This window comes from Propithecus coquereli, unplaced genomic scaffold, assembly GCF_000956105.1.
Source record: "Propithecus coquereli isolate 6110/MARCELLA unplaced genomic scaffold, Pcoq_1.0 Scaffold383, whole genome shotgun sequence".
NCBI classification, from domain to species: domain Eukaryota; kingdom Metazoa; phylum Chordata; class Mammalia; order Primates; family Indriidae; genus Propithecus; species Propithecus coquereli.
This window is the reverse complement of record NW_012149541.1, coordinates 864,420-875,002: the sequence shown is the minus strand read 5'-3', so window position 1 is coordinate 875,002 and position 10,583 is coordinate 864,420.

Sequence of the window (10,583 nt, the reverse complement as noted above, 5' to 3'; positions counted from 1 at the left end):
TAAAAAGAAAAAAAGTAGATAGAACTACATTCACATTTCAACCCTTTGTGTTGTAAAAGCCCGTGGGCTCTGGACCCACGAGGTGATGTGGCGTCAGGGGGCGGAAAGCCGGAGGAATTGCAGGGGAGGGAGGCCAGGGGTGGGTGGGGAAGGCGGATCTGTCACCACCACCCCCAGTCCTGTGAGGTCAGCCCTCCCCTCCATGTCAGGACTGGAGACCCCGAGTCCTTCCAGCTGGGTTGGGGGAGGCGTCGAGTTCCCTCAACCCCACCATCCTCCAAGGGTTGAAAATGTTAAAGGACAGAAAATTCAAGGAAAAAGGAAAATGTAAAAGTGAAACGATAAAATAATTAGATAGCTAGAAAAAGATAAGCCAACCTAAAAGAAAAACCGGGTGGAGCCAGGTCACTAGGAATGGCAAGGTGTGCTAGTTAGAACAAGGTATGTCTAAAGCCAGACATCAAAACAGTTTCTGGGCACAGTTTCTAAAATTCAGAAACAAGAAGTAGCAGGCAAAGAGAATGAGCTCATAAGGGCCGTCTGGACTGAAATCGGGGGCAGGTGGAGAAGGCGGCCCTGGGCCTCAGCCCCTGCAGCCTAGCCAGGCACCAGCAGCCTTCTCAGGGGCATGAATGGGGACCTGTCCTCGGCCACATTCCTCAGCCACACAAGGGCCAGTCCCACCTCATTGGTGCTGCGGGAAAACCAGCCACCTACAGAGCCCCCATTCCCAGGCTTGGCTCTTGTTCTTTCGAAGCCCTTGGTGTTGTTCCTTGGTCCTGCTGCCCCCCTCCCTAGGGGCTGGGGCGCAAATGCTGTCATCCAGGCTGACAGGGACTGCTTTGTCCCTCAGTCAGGGCTCTGTCCTCACGACCTTTCCGGGCCTCCTCAGATTTGTGGGCCACCCCTTAGGCCACCAGCACTGCTGAGAGTCACTGGGCATAAAACAGTCACACAACCCTGCAAAAGGGACCACTGTGGACCTGGGCTCAGCCACGGCAGGGCCCCTCTACACGCCAGACATCCTTGTCCATGCACAGGTGGCTTCTTGCTCCCATGCTACCTCTGGGGGAAGGTTGGTTGCTTGGTTTGGTCAATTGCCTTTTAACTATTTTACTTGCTTTTTCAATACGTACCCACACATCAAACAAAATTACAAAACAGAATATAGTAAAGAAAATTTCCTCTTCCCCCCAACCCCCACGTTCCCATCTGCTGCCACCTGTCTCTGTGGATGCGCTCAAGGGTGTCCACGCATACCCAGCGTATATGCAGCCACACCCTTTCTGTATATTTCACACAAAGTGAAGCACACTGGGCTCGCTATAGTTTGCTTTTTCACTTAAAAGTGACTCCGAAAGATCATTCTGTACCCGTACACGTGGAGCTGCCCATTCCATCGGAAGCTGCTGCTGTTCCATCTTTGAGTGAACCGTGAGGTGTTTAGGCAGCCCCTGTGGACCGACAGTGCTGATGCAACATTAATGTCAACGTAACGTCATTCCCATCCCCTCCTACATGTCCCTGCATTTCCAGAATCCATTTCCAGTATGTTCCAGGCTGACTTCTGCCCACGAGGGGCACCCTCACCGGATTTAGAAGGCAAAAGGAAGTAGAAGCCATTGCTCTCCAGTGGCAGTTATAGGTAAGCAGTGAAAATCATCACCGACCTCTTTCCCTGGCTTCTGGGCAGCGCTCTGCACGACCTCCACTGCAGTGCTCTCAGCAGCTGAGATCCTTGGTGACAGCTTCCAGCAGCTCCGGGCGTCCTCCTGGGGGTCATCTGCTTTGGTCCTGCCAGCACCTAGGATCATCAGTGGCAACTTCCCTGCCATCCATCTCCTCACTCCTAGAACCTTCTTGACCGTTCCTCTCCCAGCCCTTCCAATGCTTCTGCAAATCCCTAAGTCCCTGTATTAAATCTCTTTCTACACGAAATACCTAGATTGGCTTCTGTTTTCCTGGCTGACCCCCGACCGATACAGACAATACTACTTGCATATCCTTGCGCACACTATGAACACACATGCCATTCCATAGCATACATTACTAGAAGTGGAATTTCTAGGTCAATTTAAATTTTGATGGGGTATTAGTTTGCCAGGGCTGCCAGAACAAAGTACCACAGACTGGGCGGCTTAAACAACAGAAATTTATTTCCTTACAGTCTAGAGGCGGGAAGTCTGAGATCAAGGTGTTGGCAGGGTGATTTCTTCTGAGGCCTCTCTCCTTCCCTTGTAAATGGTCATCTTCTCCCTGTGCCTTCACACGATCTCTCTGTATGTGCCTGTGTCCAAATTTCCTCTTCTTACAAAGAGGACCTGGGCTCAGCCTTATCCAGTCATACTGGATAAGGGCCCACCCTACCGGCCTCATTTTACCTTATCTCTTTGAAGACCCTGTCTCCAAATACAGTCACTTTCTGAGGTATTGCCGGTTAGTACTTCAACATATGCATTCTGCAGGGGACACGACTCAGCCCACAACAGACAGAAAGCTACTGCCAACTCACTGTCCCTGAAAACTGTGCCAAACAGCATGCCCCACAGCAACTTGCAGGGGACCCGCCATCCCACACACTTGCCAACAGGGTGTGTCGGCAAACCCGGGGATTTTCACCAATCTATTAATAATAGGTAAGAAAAGGTACACAGTGTTATTGTTTTAATTTGCATTTCTCTTACTCTGAGCGAAGTTAACATCTTTTCGTTTGTATTTCCTCTTCTGAGAAACGTTGGTGCAGGACAGTTCTCTGGGTAGCCTTGGACCGACGCAGTCCTCTCCCTTTCTCACTTGCAGCTGTCAGGAGTAACTGTCGAATGTGCTGGGAATGCGACATCTGGAGATAAGGGGCAGCTGGCCAGAACAGCTCAGGCTCTGTTTCCCCTTAAAAACATAACGTCCTTCAGCACCGCGGGCCGGTGACTCATGGGGTGTAAGTCAGGGCAGGATGCTTTCTGGGGTCCCTCAACCATGGTTCATGTGGGGCACACACAGTTGAAACTCCATCTGCCCTGGACGGCTTTCCTGAGCCTTGGGGGACGACGGGCTCTCAATGAATCCTGCACCTTGCCGACTACGTGTGAGTAATAAACCTGCTTCACGTAACTTGTGTGTGTGTGGCTGTTCTGTCCAGCCAGATTCAGACAAGTGGCAACCGGTGCAACCTGCTTCACAGCTTGTTTGTATCCGTTGTCCATTTTCCTTTGTTTTTTGTTTCTTTCTTTTTGGAAACAGAGTCTCACTCTGTTGCCCCGGCTAGAGTGCAGTGGCGTCATCATAACTCACTGAGCCTCAAACTCCTGGGCTCAAGCAATCCTCCTGCTTCAGCCTCCAGAGTAGCTGGGACTACAGGTACACACCACAACGCCCCACTAATTTTTCTATTTTTTGTAGAAACAAGGTCTCACTCTTGCTCAGGTTGGTCTCAAACTCCTGAGCTCAAGCAGTCCTCCTGCCTCGGCCTCCCAGAGTGCTAGGATGACAGGCGTGAGCCTCTGTGCCCGGCCCTGTTGCAGTTTTTCTATTGGTTTATTTGTCTTTTTCTTATTGATTTGTAGAAGGGCTTCATTGAAGAAATTTATGTAATATGCAGTACAAATATTTTTCCATTTGTCATTTGTCTTTTGACTTTGTTCATAATCTTCTACAATACAGTAATATTTTTATGTAAATTATCCTTTCTTTTATAGCTTCTAGGTTCTATATTATTCTTAGAAAGTCCTTTCCAACTTTGAGATTATAAAATAAATTCTCCCATATTTTCTTCCAGGACTTTTATATTTTACTTTTCACATTAATACCTTTGATCCACCTGAAATTTATTTTAATGTAAGACATGAAAAAAGTTCAATTTTTTTCTAGGCAAATAGTTATCCCGTGGTCCCAACACAATTCCATCTTGGCTTTCTGATTTCAAGATTGTTCTTTTTTAAGCACCAAAGGAGGCAAGAAAAACTTCATCTTTCTCTGCTGCACTCCTTTTAATAAAAGGATTTGTTTTGTAAAATTTGGATTCAGTCAAAAGGCCACACTGAAGGACCTAGAAGGCCACACGTGGCCTTAAGGCCGCAGGTTCCCCACCCCTGCATGCTCTTCTCAAACCTTTGACTCTAATGTCTCTCCTCTTTTCATCAACGACTTTGCCTTTTAATTCACAGAGGGCCTGGAGGGGCCGTGAGAGGAGCATTTCCAGTTTGAAGTGGAAGACCCACTGCCCCTCCTCTGGAGGGCGTCCCTCGACCTGAGTCTCAGAGCCCCGCCTTCCAGAGTTCCTTAGGACCCTCTTTCTCTTTTCTGTGGTCAACGTCCACCGCTCCACTAACCCTTCTAAAGAGCCTTTTAAATGGGCTCAAGTCTTTCACTATAATAAACAAAGACGAAAAAGTCTTTCAATCCCATGAACCTCTTCCATTATGCCCTTTTTCTGACCTCACAGCCAAAGTCCCTCGGAGCGCTGTCCCCATTCACTCCTCCAGCCTCTGCAATCTGCTTGTACCCCCATCAGTCTAGAGCTGCGGTCCCCAACCCCTAGGCTGCAGACCAGTACACATCCGTGGCCTGTTAGGAACAGGCTGCATAGCAGGTGAGCGGCAGGGCGGACAGGGAAGCTCCACCTGTATTTACAGCCGCTCCCCATCCTTACAGCACTGACTGAGCCCCGCCTCCTGTCCGATCAACAATGAAAATGGATTCTGCATTATGGTGAGTTGTGTTATTATTTCATTATCTATTAAATGTAATAATAATAGAAATAAAGTGCACAATAAATGTAATGCACTTGAATCATCCTGAAACCATCCCCCCACCCTGCATCCATGGAAAAATTGTCTTCCATGAAACTGTTCCCTGGTGCCAAAAAGGTTGGGGACCGCTGGTCTAGAGCCAGGAGGCATGGGGAACTCCTAGTCACTCTTGGTTGTCTGGTCTGTCCTCCCAACTCTGAACCACTGCATCCTCTGTCCACATCATGCAGGACAGAATGTGGCTCACGGTAGCCACTTCCACACGGTGCCCAGGACAGGAGCCACAGGCAGAGGTTCTGCGGATGGCCACCCTCCAAGCTCCTCTTCAAGAGGCAGTGGGACAACCCACTGTCTGCTCTCCTGCAAGGGACTAGGCAGGAGTCTGGGTTCATGCAAAGATACTGCAGAAAGCGACAGGGTTTGTGCCGAAAGCCTGAAGGTCAGTGGGTTGTGCAGAGGAGTGCCCAGGGGCTCATGGGAGGGCAGCATAGATGCCTTCCTGCCCACCCTGAGCCAGGCCCTGGGGTCAGCCACCCACCTCAGCATTTCCCCGTTGCCAGTCCCCAGGTTGAGGGAGACTCGTGGGGTCCCTCACAAAGTGGAATGCACAGTCAGAATTGGCGTGAGCGCCCAGCTTGAGGGGCAGAGGGCTCAGATCAGGAGCTGTTTACTAAGCAATTCGGCCTCCCCAGAGAGAGATCTGGCATTTGTCCCTTTGTCCAGGCTCCTGGGAGATAACCTAGAAGCCCTTGGAATTCTCCAAGTGATAGGAGTGTCTTCATTTCTCATAATGGACCCCTCGGATCATACCTGATAGCTTGTTCTAACAAAGTGACTCACAGTGGGCCTTGGGGCCAGAGACATCAGATCAACCCCTGGGGTGGGAGGTGGGGAGCAAACTGGAGATTGAGTTCATCCATGTGGGCAATGATTCGATCAATCATGCCCACATAAGGAAACTCCAGCACAAATTCCAGCCACCAAAGCTGGAGTAGGCTTCCCTGGTTGGCAACACTCTGTGTGTACTGCCACCCATCATGGCCGGTGGAGGTAAGGCCATCTGTGACTCCCCATCAGGACCCTCCCTGGACTCTGCGCTGTGTTTCTCTTCCTTTGGCTGGTTCTAATTTGTATCCTTTCCCTACAATAAACATGACCAGGAGTTCACTAATTTTCAGCGAGTTCCATGAGCCATTCTAGCGAATTATCAAACCCGAGGCCACAATTACTTGTAGGCAGCTGATCTAACAAAGGTAGTGCTGGGGACCCTGAATTTGTGGGTAGCGTCTAAAGTGAAGGCAGTCTTGTGGGGACTGTTCCCTGCAACAGGACACTTGGCGGAACTCGTTGCAGCTGGTGCCACAAGCCTTGGGCAGATGTGGCAGTTGGAAGGACTGTGCCCTTCACCTCGAGCTTGGCTAACTCCCAGGTAGGAGCAGAACCCAGCCCTAGTCCTGTCCCTGTTTTCTCCCAGTGAGGCCTGTTACAAGTCTCCAACATGCTATATGACCTTCTCCAGGGCCAGGACCCTGCCCCTAGCCTTGCGACCTCTGCTGAACATTTATGAGAGTAGAGCTGGAATCCTTCGCCTTTTGCATTGACTTTGCCTGACCCAGTGATGTTGGACACAGGGGAAGAGACTGAGAGAAAGACTCGGGGCTCATAAGCCCCTTGAAGTCGCTTGCAAGATTATGTGTATGGACCTGTGGCTTTTTCTGGAGAGGGCCCAGAGCTCTCCTTGGATGCTCAAAGCAACAGTGCAGGTGCCAAGACAGGAAGGGCACCCAGATTTATCACAGATTTTCCTGGGCTCGTGGGCAGGTGCCAAGATGTTCCGAGATGCTCCAGATCATGAAGGAGCCCTCTGGAGAGAAACATGTCCTCTTGGGGGGGTCATAACTAAAGGTGTCTGTCTGATAATGCCCAGTTCCATGTCACAGGACGTGTGCTGTTGTAGCGTTGGGAAGGGGAGTGAAAATGTGATCCCATGCAGAGGGGAAGGGCAGGGGCCGTGCTAGTGGTGTAATAGCATCTGCCCAGGTGTGAGCCTGAGGTGGGAACCATGGATTCTAGGAAATATATGCGAATCCTCCACCCTCACACCAGAGGCTGGGGCTGGATCATCCCGGACGGACCACATCCTGAGTGTAAGGACGGCCACGTCCTACCCAAAGCAGTGGAGATGTTGAGGAGAAAGGTCTGGCAAAGCTGAAATCTGAGAGTGACTAAGGCAAGACAGGGTCCCTCGGCCTGGAAAAAGCACTGTGCCAGCCTAGTCACCCTGTGAAGCTCAGTTTCACCCACAAAATGGAAACAAGACTGACGTTCAAGGGCGATATCGTGGGGGCAGCGGAGCTGCGCTCGCTCAAGGAGGCATCAGCCATTGGAGGCGAAATGTGAGCCCAGGCAGGAAGGACCAAGGCCCAGCCCATGGTCTGAGGATGATGAAAGAGGAAGTCCTCATGGCCCAGGACCTTCAGCTGAGGGGCACTTGGTGTGGGGGCACAGACAGGATGGCGGATTCTGTTACTGGGATTATCAATCCACCTTTGTGATGAACCTGGCTGAGTAGACCCATCTCATTTTCTGGGACGGTTGATCAACGTAGAACCTTGTTTTATGTTTGTTTCTGTTTAAAGACATCTTACCTGATACAGAGCATTAATTCATTAACGTTGAACTCATGGCCAACAGCACTACAACTCACACCTGAGCAAAGCTTATCTAACGCAAGTATTTTCTCCTAAGGTACATCATGGCTTCTTGCACTTAGGGACACCAGACAGTTCTTGGGCACTTCACTCAGAGGCCACATTAAACAGGGAAATCATCAACAAAAAGCACAAAATGCAAAAAACACGGCACTAAATAGACCACAAAAAGGACACTTGTTTATAGCATGAGAGCTAAAGGCAGAGAATGACCTTGTTCAACCTCAGCTGGGACTGTGCCCATCAGACAAGTCACATTTTTTGCCGCTCTGTGCATGTTCATGTATGACCACAAAAGTGCCACGAGTATTAATTTGGGGGTTACCAGTATACTTTAGCAAGAGTGAATTTGCTAATACTGTATGAAATCCATGACTAATGAGGAACAACTGTATATATTAAATTTATCGCAAGGTATTGGCTTACGCAATTGCAGGTGCTGGTAAGTCCAAAATCCATGCGGCAGGCGGTCAGGGCAGGCGAGCTGGAACTCTCTGGCGGGAGCTGAAGCTCTCGGGCAGCAGGTCTTCTTCCGGGAATCCTCCGCTCTGCTCATAAGGCCTTTCACATGTTTGCATCCGGCCCACCCAGATGACCTAGGATAATCCCTCTTACTTACAGTCACCTGACTATGGACTTTCATCCCATCTACAAAATACCTTCACAGGAAGCCGACTACTGTTTGATTGAAGAACTGGGGACTGCTGCCTAGGCAAACTGACATTGAAAGACCATCACAGTCACCAGAAGAAATCACAGATACTGTCACACCACATTACAGTTGTAGTATTGAAGAAAGAGACGTATGAAAAAGACTATGGATTACCTAGTTTCACTTTCAGTAATGAACATGACAGGGCACAAAAGCTATGGTGGTTTTTTGTGCTGAAAAATTCTTGCAAATAGAAGAATGAAACTAGCAAATCTAAAGGGTCCATTTAAAGATGCAGGGGTTTTGTTTTGTTTTTGTTTTGTTTTGTTTTGTTTTGGAATAAGGAAAGCTCAATTCAAAAAAAGCTGGAATACTTACTTGGTTTGCTATTGCACGATATGATTACGTGCTGCCCAGAGTGCCAAACAAGACTCCCACACTGTTAGGGAGACATGTTAGAGCACCAGGTCAAGTGAACAGAAATTATTGAGTTACTTTTTGGCAGGGATCAGAAGAAAACACTGTAAATAGTTCCCCTATCAAATGACATAATATGTTCTGGAAAAAACGACATTTCTATTAACATTTTGAAGCAGGTCGTTGAAAGGAAGCAGCAGCCTCGCTGTCCCCCTGGAGCATGCAACTTGGTGCAACCACAGCCACCTCTCCAGGCAGGTGCCTCCTTGAGTTTGTTCACCACGTGTGCACTGCCGCTGTCCACCGCTATCCAATTGTGAGTTACCGTTACAAACTACAAAGGCTATCGACATTTGGGCAGTGGTAAAAAGATGTTTTGCCAAACAAAACTTTGCCTGGAAAGAAAAGTGTCATTCTGCGCAGATAGACCGCTTGCAAAGCTGATTTTGCAACTTTGGTGAAAAAGAACTCTCCATGGTCCTCACAACTCGATGCATTTTACAAAGACTTTCCCAACATGTCTGATAAATGTTCTGTCAACATTGGTCAAAGTCATCAACTTTATCAGAAGCAGGACTCTCATTCATTGCGTTTGAAAAAGTTTATCAGGAAATGGCAGTATATGAAGTGCTTGTCACTGGCTTTCAGACAATGAGTCCTGAAGTGTTTGTTCAAACAGAACAAACAGCAGAAATCTCACTTTTTCTGAAGGAAAAAAAAAGCCTACTTCTGGAAACACTTCGAAGGAAGAGATTTTATCCTTGCATTGGCTTATATGGTAGATATTTTTAACCAAATGAATGAAATAAGTTTTCCTATTCAAGGTCCTGAAGTCACCATTTACGAAGCCCCTCATAGAAAATTCGCAAGCTTTCTAGGTTGAGCTGCTGATATGGGAGAATAGAAGTAATGTCCTTGCAAATGATCGATTTCCAGCGAGTGCTCCCTCACAATAGAGCAGAGACACAAAATTCTCTATCAATATGTTTGCAAAGAGAAATTTGCCACCACCTGGAAATACTTAATAACTCTTGCAAAAGTTATTTTGATCTTGAGAGTATTGAAGTTGAACCATGGATCCATAATTCTTTTCTTTCTGATATAATGTGCACCTGAATTGTGACCTAGCTAAAGAGGAACTAACTCATTGTTCTTAGGACAAAAATACTTATTACAAGTAGAGTTTAACTAAAATAATTCCAATATTCTTTGAAAAAAGCCTATCTTGGAGCTGAGTGCGGTGTCACGCACCTGTAGTCCCAACTACTTGGGAGGCTGAGGTGCCAGGATCGCTTAAGCCCAGAAGTTCAAAGCCAGCCTGGGCAACAGAGCGAGACCTTGTCTTTAAAAGATAAAGAAAGAAAAGCCTATCTTCGCCTAGTAAAGCAAGTCCAGAAGGCTTAGATTCCATTTGCAACAATATATATTTGCAAATCAAGATTTTCTGTATTTACACTACCAAAAGGAAAACTTGAAATCAATTGGATGTACAAAATTACATGATATTGCCTTGTCAAAGATCACCCTATAGTTTGTTTTAATTCAGATTAAGTCACAACAGCTTTCACACTGTTATGTCTTTAAAAAAATAAATTTTCACTTTAATTTGCTTATATATTTTTTAAGTTGATATATATTAATAATTTATATTCAATAAAATGCACAAAATCACCAGCATACAGTGTGATGAGTTTGGACAATTGCACACATCTATGTAATTGCCACCCCTTTCGAGATAGGAATGTTTCCATCACCGCCCAGAACTCCCTGAGCACCTTTCCCCATCCCACTTCCAGAGACAACCACTTTTTTGATTTCTATGACTGGTGTTTAGCTCTGCTTATTAATTCTGGCTTCTGTCACACCACATGGTATTTTGGATTCATCCATGTTGTTGAGTAAATAAGTAGTATTTTTTTTATTACTAAGTAGTATTCCGTTGCATTAATATATTACAGTTTATTCATCCAGTCTCCTCTTCATGGACATTTGAGTTCTTTCCAGTTTTGGGCTACCATCAATAAAGCTGCTATAGGCCGGGCGCGGTGGCTCACGCCT